The sequence below is a fragment of the Monodon monoceros genome, unplaced genomic scaffold (genome assembly GCF_005190385.1).
Source record: "Monodon monoceros isolate NGI ecotype Baffin Bay Population unplaced genomic scaffold, NGI_Narwhal_1 Super_Scaffold_16, whole genome shotgun sequence".
NCBI classification, from domain to species: domain Eukaryota; kingdom Metazoa; phylum Chordata; class Mammalia; order Artiodactyla; family Monodontidae; genus Monodon; species Monodon monoceros.
In genome coordinates this window covers 45,339,131-45,352,800 of record NW_021703772.1, presented here as the reverse complement: position 1 = coordinate 45,352,800, position 13,670 = coordinate 45,339,131, and positions in this window count along the sequence as shown.

Genomic DNA, 13,670 nt, shown 5'->3' with positions numbered 1-13,670 from the left:
GTGGCACAATTTTGCAGCCCAGTCCCTTAAATGTTGTTAAGACTTGGGGTTCATTCTAATCCTCTCAGATACTGCTCTGAACCTTTAGTAAATCACATTGATCTGGGAACAGAGTTTTATAAGTAAACCGTCATTTTGACATCTACTTATGAATTTTCTAGGTTGACTATAGCTTTGCTTATCAGATGCCACTCATTGCAAGTAAAATATAATTTCTATCTCAAATTCTGATTTTAATCCAATAATCAATACCCCCAGAACACAGAGCCATTTGCAGAAAATGGAGATTTATATGGTATGTTCCTCCATGGAATCAATAATATGTATCTTGGGAGTTTGGTTTTACTAACACAGAGGTCCTTAGATGACAAATGCTGCTATTTCCAAGGAGAAGTTTATCTGCCCATTATAATCAATCTACCTGCAGAAAATGAATAGAGGGTTAAATGAGGGGAAAAAAACCCTCCTCTATTAAGTCATAATTAGGTCAGTCAGTATTAGACAAAGGAAAAAAGCAGTGGAAAGCCTAAAATATTTTCTTCATGGGCAGCCATAAAATCACGAAATTGATTATTCAGCTCAGCTTATGTGCATCATTCTTACCAGAAGATGAAAATAATTTTAGAATTGATATGTCTTTTGTGATTTTAAATGGCAATCAAATTTAGTCATTTTTTATAACTTGAAAAGAAACAGCCAAAAAGAGATTTTGCAGCTCTTAGCACTGAAAAGATTATGGTTTTCCCTGCTTTGGTTTAAAATCAAAAAAGAAAACAAACCTAAATTATAAAGTAATTATAGGGAATCAAAATGTTCTGATTTTTGGCATAAAAACAAGTTCAACAATTTTCGAAATATCAAAAATCGTTATTTCAAAAATGTTTTTGGTGCCCTACATTGCTGCTGCATGCAATTTGTTGCCTCATGGATAAGACTAATGGTCATGCCAAGACATATTTTTCTGATCAGTCCAATGGTCTCTGAAGCCACAACATAATACCTTTTATTTTGTTGGAAGGATGAGCATGAGATGGTTATGAGAGTGGTATGAATGGGGCAACCAAGAGAAAAATAACAACTTTACTACTGCTGTTATAGTTTTAATGAAAACCACTAGATGTTATTATTCCAAATGAGAACTAGCCAACAAATTAACTTAGTCACACATTAAGTCGACAACAACCCTTTTTACAGTTCTTACAATGCTAGAAATCTGTAAAAGATGTCAATTCTAATAATTTTTTTCAAATATGCTTATGAGTGTGGGTAATATAATTTGAAAACCTTTGGCCATTGGATATTAAAATCCAAATTCATTTGTTCTCTACGTATATGAGGTCTGGAACACCTGCTTTATTGTGAATAGATAATGTTAATGAGAACCTTCTTGAACTGAATTTGGTCAGTATTGCATTTCTAATGCTCTTTCTTTACTAGTTTTTGGTTTTAAATTTCCTCCTCTGCCTGCCAAATTACCCCCTATTCAAATTTTACTAATGAACCTAATATTTTCCCACTGAATCAGAAAAGATTAGTTTATCATATTTTAAAAGGAAGGTAATTTTCCATGGGGAAATGTGTGAGATTTTAAATCTCCGTATTCTAATTCACATATTTTTAACCAAATTCCTTTCAGCTGACAGTGTGAAAATTAGCGACCTTTATAACATAACTTACCTGTGCAGGAATGGACTGCACTGAGTGAAAACTGTCATGTAGTTAATGATATACAGGGCCTGGGTCAAAAGTTTGAATTCCAGTCTTTTTCTGCCACTTTTAGCTTCATTAATTTGCACAGTAACAGCTTCTCTCACTCAATTTCTTTCCTGTTAAAGATTAATAAATGCTAAATTAACAATAAAGTGATAATAATTTTAAAAGACATATTATGCCACTCTGAACATTTTGAACAGCCTAAACTCTGACAGAAATTAAGGAAAAATAGATCTTGATTGTGGGAACAACAGACAAAATTAAGAGATAATATAGATGTATGTTAAGTTCAACTGCTTTAACAGAGAATAGTGAGTCTTCAATTGTATAAAAAATACCTAGGGTTTTAATTGACTGTTGCTTCCTTCTAAGTGACGGTATGATTTAATTGCCTAAAAAATCATGAAAGCTCATTTTGCATTTGTGGTCATGTGGAGAACAGAGGTCATGATCTCGAGAACCACAATGTTGCCAGAAATTATTGAAGCAAACTTCCAACTGGTTAAATGGTTCCCTGTCTTTATTAGTGCCCTCCTTCCAATTCATTGTACACAACTGCAGAATGACATTTTGAAATTTTAACATGAATCTCTCCAGCTAAAAATGAGGCCATCATCCTCTATTGCTTTAGGCAAAAGTGTCCAAACCCATTAGCATGCCATATACATCTCCCTGGGGTAAGACTTCTGTTAAACCTCCTGGCCTTAAATGTGCCCATTCCCTCTGCTCTCTGATCCTGTCATGACAAACTATCTTGTCCAGTCCTATTTGGACTAATCCTATGTATCTTTCAAGATGCAACTTAATCATTTCTGCCTTAAGAACAACTTTCTGATAATTGACCACCCCTGTGGTTCTTGGTGTTGTTTTAATGAGATTTTAAAAAATTATTATTATTATTGTGGTAAGAACAGTTAGCATGAGATTTACCTCTTAAATGTTGAAGTGAACAACACCATGGTGTTAACTATAGGCAATCTGATTTACAGTTGATCTCTAGAACTTACTCACCTAGCATAACTGAAACTTTACATTGTTCAATACAATGTCCCGTTTCTCCCACTCCCCAAACCCTAGGCAACGAGTATTGTATTCTCTGCTTCTATGAGTCTGACTATTTTGAATACCCCATATAAGTGGAATCATACAGTATTTGTCCTTCTGTTATACTCTGTCCTAGTGTTTATAATACTTTCATTTTTTTTTCTGACTACTAGTTTGCAAGCCCCTTGAAAGTATCATGTCTGTCTCATTTCTTGTATCCCTAGCTCATGACCAAGTACACACATGATGCTAAATAAATGTGGTATGGTATGTGTATGTTTGTGTTTTAAGTATATCAATCCCATGTGGCAGCAGTGGGCAGAGCCGAAGAGTGTAAGTTGGGCAGAGCAAATTGTGCTGTAAATTTCCAACAATAAAAATGTTTAGTGAAAAGTTTGGCTAAGTCATTTAGAAATTAAATTGTAGAAGAGATTGCTTCATTAGATGAGGAATTAGATTAGATATTATCTAAATGATGATAATAATAATAACAACATAATAATAGTGATAATTTTATTCATCTATCACTTCCCACAAAAATTAATGAGTGCTTGTTATGTGCCACGCACCATGCTAAGTATTTTACATAAATTATCTTGTTTACCAGCAAAAAAATAAAAGGAGGCTCAGATATATAAATTAATTTGACCTGTTGCAACATGAATGAGTGAAAAGAAATTCAAACTTAGTTTGATCTGAATTCTGAGTTTTTGCTTTTCTACCTACTTTACTGCATGCACTTCCCTGTCCTCCTGCATTCCTGCGGCAGCTGAGAGACAGATTTCGCGGGTGGAGACTGTGGGTGGTGCAGGGGGGAAGCTTCGGAGCCGCGCAGGAGAGCACAGCAGCAGGGGTGCGGAGGGCAAAGCGGAGAGATTCCCGCACAGAGGATCGGTGCCGACCGGCACTCACCAGCCCAAGAGGCTCCTCTGCTCACCCGCCGGGACGGGCGGGGCTGCGAGCTGAGGCTCGGGCTTCGGTTGGAGCGCCGGGAGAGGACTGGGGTTGGCGGCATGAACACAGCCTGAAGGGGCTAGTGCGCCACAGCTAGCCGAGAGGGAGTCCGGGAAAAGGTCTGGAGCTGCCAAAGTGACAAGAGACTTTTTCTTGCCTCTGTTTCCTGGTGCGCGAGGAGAGGGGATTAAGAGCGCTGCTTAAAGGAGCTCCAGAGAGGCGCGAGCTGCAGCTAAAAGCGCGGACCCCAGAGACGGGCATGAGACGCTAAGGCTGCTGCTGCCGCCACCAAGAAGCCTGTGTGCGAGCACAGGTCACTATCCACACCTCCCCTCCCGGGAGCCTGTGCAGCCCGCCACTGCCAGGGTGCCGTGATCCAGGGACAACTTCCCCAGGAGAACACACGGCGCGCCTCACGCTGGTGCAACGTCACGTGGGCCTCTGCTGCCGCAGGCTCGGCCCTCATCCCTACCACTCCCTCACCCCGGCCTGAGTGAGCCAGAGCCCCCGAAGCAGCTGCTCCTTTAACCCCGTGCTGTCTGAGCAAAGAACAGACACCCTCAGGAGACCTACATGCAGAGACGGGTCCAAATCCAAAGCTGAACCCCAGGAGCTGTGTGAACAAAGAAGAGAAAGGGAAATCTCTCCCAGCAGCCTCAGAAGCAGCGAATTAAAGCTCCACAATCAACTTGATATACCCTGCATCTGTGGAATACATGAATAGACAACGAATCATCCCAAATTGAAGAGGTGGACTTTGGGAGCAACGATATATATATATTTTTTTTTCCTTTTTTCTCTTTTTGTGAGTGTGTATGTGTATGCTTCTGTGTGTGATTTTGTCAGTATAGCTTTGCTTTTACCATTTGTCCTAGGCTTCTGTCTGTCCGGTTTTTGTTTGTTTGTATTTTTATTACTAAAAAATTTTTTTTCTTAATAATTATTTTTTATATTACTGACTTTATTTTATTTTACTTTATTTTATCTTCTTTCTTTCTTTCTTTTTTTCTCCCTTTTATTCTCAACTGTGTGGAAGACAGGCTCTTGGTGCTGCAGCCAGGCATCAGGGCTGTGCCTCTGAGGTGGGACAGCCAAATTCAGGACACTGGTCCACAAGAGACCTCCCAGCTGCACATAATACCAAACGGCAAAAATCTCCCAGAGATCTCCATCTCAACGCCAAGACCCAGCTCCACTCAGTGACCAGCAAGCTACAGTGCAGGACACCATATACCAAACAACTAGAAAGACAGGAACACAACACCATCCATTAGCACAGAGGCTGCCAAAACTCATAATAATGCCACAGACACACCAAAACACACCACCAGACAGGGACCTGCCCACCAGAAAGACAAGATCCAGCCTCATCCACCTGAACACAGGCACTAGTCCCCTCCCCCAGGAAACCTACACAACCCACTGAACCAACCTGAGCCACTGGGGAGAGACACCAAAAACAACGGAAACTACGAACCTGCAGCCTGCGAAAAGGAGACCCCAAACACAGTAAGTTAAGAAAAATGAGAAGACAGAGAATAACACAGCAGATGAAGGAGCATGGCAAAAATCCACCAGACCTAACAAATGAAGAGGAAATAGGCAGTCTACCTGAAAAAGAATTCAGAATAATGATAGTAAAGATGATCCAAAATCTTGGAAATAGAATGGAGAAAATACAAGAAACGTTTAACAAGGACCTAAAACTAAAGAGCAAACAGACAGTGATGAACAGCACAATAAATGAAATTAAAAATTCTCTAGAAGGGATCAATAGCAGAATAACTGAGGCAGAAGAATGGATAACTGACCTGGAAGATAAAATATTGGAACTAACTGGGGCTTCCCTGGTGGTGCAGTGGTTGAGAGTCCGGCTGCCGATGTAGGGGACACGGGTTTGTGCCCCGGTCCAGGAAGATCCCACAGGCCATGGAGTGGCTGGGCCCATGAGCCATGGCTGCTGGACTTGTGCGTCCAGAGCCTGTGCTCCTCAATGGGAGAGTCCACAACAGTGAGAGGCCTGCATACCACAAAAAAAAAAAAAAATTATATATATATATATATATATATATATATATATATAGGAACTAACTACTGCAGAGCAGAATAAAGAAAAAAGAATGAAAAGAATTGAGGACAGTTTCAAAGAACTCTGGGACAACATTAAATGCACCAACATTCGAATTATAGGGGTCCCAGAAGAAAAAGAAAGGGACTGAGAAATTATTTGAAGAGATTATAGTTGAAAACCTCCCTAATATGGGAAAGGAAATAGTTAATCAACTCAAGGAAGCACAGATAGTCCCATACAGGATAAATCCAAGGAGAAACACACCAAGACACATATTAATCAAAGTATCAAAAATTAAATACAAAGAACAAATATTAAAAGCAGCAAGGGAAAAACAACAAATAACACATAAGGAAATCCCCATAAGGTTAACAGCTGATTTTTCAGCAGAAACTCTGCAATCCAGAAGGGAGTGGCAGGACATATTTAAAGTGATGAAGGAGAAAAACCTACAACCAAGATTCCTCTCTGCAGCAAGGATCTCATTCAGATTTGATGGAGAAATTAAAAGCTTTACAGACAAACAAAAGCTAAGAGAATTCAGCACCACAAAACCAGCTTTACAACAAATGCTAAAGGAACTTCTCTAGGCAGGAAACACAAGAAAAGGAAAAGACCTGGAACAACAAACCCACAACAATTAAGAAAATGGTAATAGGAACATACATATCAAAATTACCTTAAATGTAAATGGATTAAATGCTCCAACTAAAAGACATAAAATGGCTGAATTGATACAAAAACAAGACCCTTATATATGCTGCCTACAAGAGACCCACTTCAGACCAAGGGACACATACAGACTGAAAGTGAGGGGATGGAAAAAGATATTCCATGCAAATGGAAATCAAAAGAAAGCTGGAGTAGCAATTCTCATATCAGACAAAATAGACTTTAAAACAAAGCCTATTACAAGAGACAAAGAAGGACACTACATAATAATCAAGGGATCAATCCAAGAAGAAGATATAACAATTGTAAATATTTATGCAGCCAACATAGCAGCACCTCAATACATAAGGCAAATACTAACAGCCATAAAAGGGGAAATCGACAGTAACACATTCATAGTAGGGGACTTTAACACCCCACTTTCACCAATGGACCGATCATCCAAAATGGAAATAAATAAGGAAACACAAGCTTTAAATAATACATTAAACAAGATGGACCTAATTGATATTTATAGGACATTCCATCCAAAAACAACAGAATACACATTCTTCTCAAGTGCTCATGGAACATTCTCCAGGACAGATCATATCTTGGTTCAAAAAACAAGCCTTGGTAAATTTAAGAAAATTGAAATCATATCAAGTATCTTTTCCAAACACAATGCTATGAGACTAGATATCAATCAGAGGAAAAAGTCTGTAAGAAATACAAACACATGGAGGCTAAAAATCACACTACTTGATAACCAAGAGATCACTGAAAAAATCAAAGAGGAAATTAAAAAATACCTAGAAACAAATGACAGTGAAAACACAACGACCCAAAACCTATGGGATGCAGCAAAAGCAGTTCTAAGAGGGAAGTTTATAGCAATACAATCCTACCTTAAGAAAAAAGAAACATCTCAAATAAACAACCTAACCTTACACCTAAAGCAATTAGAGAAAGAAGAACAAAAAACTCCCTAAATTTAGCAGAAGGAAAGAAATCATAAAGATCAGATCAGAAATAAATGAAAAGAAATGAAAGAAATTATAGCAAAGATCAATAAAACTAAAAGCTGGTTCTTTGAGAAGATAAAAAATATTGATAAACCATTAGCCAGACTTATCAAGAAAAAAAGGTAGAAGACTCAAATCAATAGAATTAGAAGTGAAAAAGCAGAAGTAACAACTGACACTGCAGAAATACAGAGGATCATGAGAGATTACTACAAGCAACTATATGACAATAAAATGGACAACCTGGAAGAAATGGAAAAATTCTTAGAAATGCACAACCTTCTGAGACTGAACTAGGAAGAAATAGAAAATATGAACAGACCAATCACAAGCACTGAAATTGAAACTGTGATTAAAAATCTTCCAACAAACAAAAGCCCAGGACCAGATGGCTTCACAGGCGAATTCCATCAAACATTTAGAGAAGACCTAACATCTATCCTTCTCAAACTCTTCCAAAATATAGCAGAGGGAGGAACACTTCCAAACTCATTCTATGAGGCCACCATCACTCTGATACCAAAACCAGAAAAAGATGTCACAAAGAAAGAAATCTACAGGCCAATATCACTGATGAACATAGATGCAAAAATCCTCAAAAAAAAAAATACTAGCAAACAGAATCCAAGAGCATATTAAAAGGATCATACACTACGATCAAGTGGGGTTTATCCCAAGAATGCAAAGATTCTTCAATATATGCAAATCAATCAACGTGATACACCATATCAACAAACTGAAGGAGAAAAACCATACGATCTTCTCAATAGATGCAGAAAAAGCTTTCGACAAAATTCGACACCCATTTATGATAAAAACCCTCCAGAAAGCAGGCATAGAGGGAAGCTACCTCAACATAATTAAGGCCATATATGACAAACCTACAGCCAACATCGTCCTCAATGGTGAAAAACTGAAAACATTTCCACTAAGATCAGGAACAAGACAAGGTTGCCCACTCTTGCCAGTAGTATTCAACATAGTTTTGGAAGTTTTAGCCACAGCAATCAGAGAAGAAAAAGAAACAAAAGGAATCCAAATTGGAAAAGAAGAAGTAAAGCTGTCACTGTTTGCAGATGACATGATAATCTACACAGAGAATCCTAACGATGCTACCAGAAAACTACTAGAGCTAATCAATGAATTTGGTAACGTAGCAGGATACAAAATTAATGCACAGAAGTCTCTTGCATTTCTATACACTTATTATGAAATATCTTAAAGTGAAATTAAGAAAACACTCCCATTTACCATTGCAATAAAAAGAATAAAATATCTAAGAATAAACCTACCTAAGGAGACAAAAGACCTTTATGCAGAAAATTATAAGACTGATGATAGAAATTGAAGATACAAAAGATGGAGAGATATACCATGTTCTTGGATTGGAAGAAACAACATTGTGAAAATGACTCTACTACCCAAAGCAATCTACATATTCAATGCAATCCCTATCAAACTACCACTGGCATTTTTCACAGAACTAGAACAAAAAATTCCACAATTTGTATGGAAACACAAAAGACTCCGAATAGCCAAAGCAATCTTGAGAACGAAAAACGGAGCTAGAGGAATCAGGCTCCCTGATTTCAGACTATACTACAAAACTACAGTAATGAAGACAGTATGGTATTGGCAGAAAAACAGAAATATAGATGAATGGAACAGGATAGAAAGCCCAGAGATAAACCCACACACATATCATCACCTTATCTTTGATAAAGGAGGCAAGAATATACGGTGGAGAAAAGACAGACTGTTCAATAAGTGGTGCTGGGAAAACTGAACAGCTACATGTAAAACATTGAGATTAGAACACTCCCTAACACCATACACAAAAATAACCTCAAAATGGATTAAAGATCTAAATGTAAGACCAGACACCATGAAGCTCTTAGAGGAAAACATAGGCAAAACACTGTATGATATAAATCACAAAAGGATCCTTTTTGACCCATCTCCTAGAGAAATGGAAATAAAAACAAAAATAAACAAATGGGACCTAATGAAACTTAAAAGCTTTTGCACAGCAAAGGAAACCATAAACAAGATGCAAAGACAACCCTCAGAATGGGAGAAAATATTTGCAAATGAAACAGCTGACAAAGGATTAATCTCCAAAACATACAAGCAACTCATGCAGCTCAATATCAAAAAAAACAAACACCCCAATCCAAAAATGAGCAGAAGACCTAAATAGACATTTCTCCAAAGAAGATATACAGATTGCCAACAAACACATGAAAGGATCCTCAACATCACTAATTATTAGAGAAATGCAAATCAAAACTACAATGAGATATCATCTCACACCGGTCAGAATGGGTATCATCAAAAAATCTACAAACAATAAATGCTGGAGAGGGTGTGGAGAAAAGGAATCCTCTTGCACTGTTGGTGGGAATGTAAATTGATACAGCCACTATGGAGAACAGTATGGATGTTCCTTAAAAAACTAAAAATGGAACTACCATACGACCCAGCAATCCCACTACTGGGCATATACCCTGAGAAAACCATAATTCAAAAAGAGTTATGTACCAAAATGTTCATGGCAGCTGTATTTACAATAGCCAGGACATGGAAGCAGCTAAGTGTCCATCAACACAGATGAATGGATAAAGAAGATGTGGCACATATATACAATGGAATATTACTCAGCCATAAACGAAACTGAGTTATTTGTAGTGAGGTGGATGGACCTAGAGACTGTCATACAGAGTGAAGTAAGTCAGAAAGAGAAAAACACATACCATATACTAACACATATATATGGAATCTAAAAAAGAAAAACAAAATGGTCAGAAGAACCTAGGGGCAAGACGGGAATAAAGATGCAGACCTACTAGAGAACGGACTTGAGGATACGGGGAGGGGGAAGGATAAGCTGGGACAAAGTGAGAGAGTGGCATGGACATATATACACTACCAAATGTAAAATAGATAGCCAGTGGGAAGCAGCCGCATAGTACAGGGAGATCAGCTGGCTGCTTTGTGACCACCTAGAGGGGTGGGATAGGAAGGGTGGGAGGGAGGGAGATGCAAGAGGGAAGAAATATGGGGACATATGTATATGTATAACTCATTCACTTTGTTATAAAGCAGAAACTAACACACCATTGTAAAGCTGTTATACTCCAATAAAGATGTTAAAAAAAAAGATATGGAAATGAATTTCAAATATGTGTAGCCCTTTAATTATGCCCTTGAAGACAGTACAGACCGTTCACTCTTAGATAACTAAGCGCATGGCTGAGGCTGAGGCTGCCATAAACCAGCCCTTACTTTTCCCTTTAGCAACATAGTCATCTGTACCAAGTCTGCCTCAGATGGGCAACAGGCCATCTTCTCTCCTTGGTTACCCCTTCTTTTCTCCCATCTCTGGGTTCTCTCAGATGAAAATGATTTGCTTTCTATACCACTGGAAGTTCATTACTTTAGAAACATAATTTATACATGTTTTGGAAGCTCTAATTTTATTTTTTCAACATCCTGAAATAATTTAACATATTTTCCTAGTAATCCAAATGTCTCCAAATCCTCTTTCATCTAATGTAACTGTAGCAAGTCCAGATCCCTCTGCCATAATTCTGAAGTTTACCAGGACACATATCTTTTCTCTTGGTCACTCTTATCTCTCATTCTAAACTCCTGGCTTCCCTTTAATGACCATGGCCTCATCGCTCACTGTTCATGCCAGTCGCTGCCTTCTCTCCACACCCCTTGGTCCCAAATGTGGACATAAATCATTTAGTCCCCATTTACACAGCGCTATTGTGTGTATTAGACCGTACTTAAGCTCTGAAGTTGATGGAGGAGAATCACAGTACAGGACATGAAATAATTTAAAACTGGGTATAGATACCATGTTTCGTAAGTTTTTCAGCCATTCCTATAAAAGAGGCCTCTTTTGTGTCTGCCCCTCTCTTTGAGTACAGACCTGTTCTGATGTCTCTAGGGCTTCAGAACAGAAAGATGTTCTCTGCTCATCATCCCCCCTCCCCATCCCACTAACCAACGACACAGTATAAATCCACATATAACAAATTGTACAAACAAAAACAAAACATTCCCTAAGGTGAACACCCTTTATTTACTTCATTATATAGGGAATTTGTGTATTTTCTTAACTTCTCCCTATAGATGATTTTTTTCCTATAACTACAAAGCCTATTAAAGAGTTTTCCTAAACAGGAGAGCGGTTTTCCCCAGAAGCGCATTTGTCACTACAGAAGATGTAAGGAATTACACAGACGGTTCTCTGCAATTTATTAAATAACATTTTTTCTGCCTCCTTTCACATGACATTGTGTTTCGCCGTTTGTATAATCTGTCTAACTTTCTATCTGAAGAAATATAACTCCCAATAGCATTTCTAAGAAGTGATAATACTGTTGTCTGGGAAAGAACAGCAGCAAACAAATCATCTGAAATAAAAGTGAGTCATTTTGAAGAGGCAGACTGGCCTGGCTGGGAGAAGGTACTAAAACATGACACAAACTTCATATTGGAATGAGATTTTTGAGCACTTGTTATTTTTGAGCTAGACTTACAGATATATAAATATATTTACAGGCTCATTAATCCTTTGTCTTTGAGCAAATAGTTGAAGATAAGTTCTTGGCGATGATCTATCTGTTTCGATCTCTGTGTGCCAACCTCACCTTTCAGCATTTTCAAGCTAAACTTATCTCCAGGCCAAAAGGCAGTAAATACCTCTCACCCCAGGTCAAAAACCTGCAATTGCCAATAGCTACTCTAGGCTCTAGAATTCTCTGTTCCATCTCTCTGCTTCCCTCCACCCTCCCAGTTTTCCTTCATGTCTCTTTCCATTTCTCCCATGAAAGCCATCCCCTGTCCCTTAGCTTCCTAACACATTCTCTTAAATTGGGGGAAAAGAAGCGTGTGGGTAAAGGAGGACAAGAAGGAAGGCTGCGATGCCCACTGTCCTTTACTCCTCCACTAGGATGGACATTTTCACCATACTTCACAACATTTTCTTCTCTCTTATGGGTTTGCTGTTTTCATGACAACTTTGAAAAATTGCATTCCTAAGTTAGTTCATCACTGTTTTTTATTGTATGCTCTTGAAATTTTCCAGAACCCTTAACCAGGGAGGCTTCAGTAAATGGAATTAGCATTTGGGCCCTATAAAGAGTCAGAAGAAAATTAACAGTAGTCACTTGGTTATACAATACAATACAATACGTAACCATCTGAGCTCACAGATAAAGGACAGATGTTTAACTATTTCTAACATGGTCAGTAAAACTGGGCTTTTAGCACGCTTTTCGGTCTTTGTTATTTGCAGGAACACTAAGTTCTCAAAGGAGAACTCTGTATTGAATTAAACTTATCGACATACAAAATATGCATGACATAAATATTTAATTACATAACTACATAGTTCTCATAGTGAACCTATGTCCCCATTCTTTACACGGAATTAGCTTTGCATCTAGGCAGCATTGTCCACATTTACAAAAGGCAAAATTAGAGCTCTTTTTTTTATTTTAAGAAAGTAATTAATAAAGTAATAAAAGTAAAGTAGATAAATCTAACTTATAATTTGGAGATCAGTGCAGAAATAACTTAATTTACTGAACTTTTAGAATGTAGGATTTATGATTTTATTACTTTTCTGAAAGATATGGACAGAATTTTCTTTTCCTGAGAAGCTACATGGCATTACCGCATCCTCAGATTCACTTTGCCTTTGGACTCTTTCTCACCCTTCTCCTTAGGGAGAGAGAGAGAGAGAGGGAAAAAAAGTACTATTTCAGCCAACTGGCTTTATTAAAGCTTTCTCATTTACAAGTCATGAGAATATGTTTATGAATCTGCTTCTCTTCGGATTGGCAATAAGATATACAATTGTTCTTTAATTAGAACCTTCTTAGTGCCATCATACTGTTGAACCCAGGTGTTTAGCTTACCTCAATCCAAGTGCAACTTGGTGATATGGGTCACCTGATAATTTTATTTATTTATCAGACAACATAAGACTAACTAAACACTGCCACCAATGATTCACTGAGTGATTTTCTTTGCTGATTATTAGAGTAGGGGAGGGGGTAATTATGGTGGTGTGTACGGGAAGTCACAGTAAACTTGGTTATGAGATTGAATACTAGCTTTAATCCTTAAAATATTTATCTGTATGGGGCTGAGATTACTTTATGATTACTAGAACTTGATTGTCCTGTCTGTAA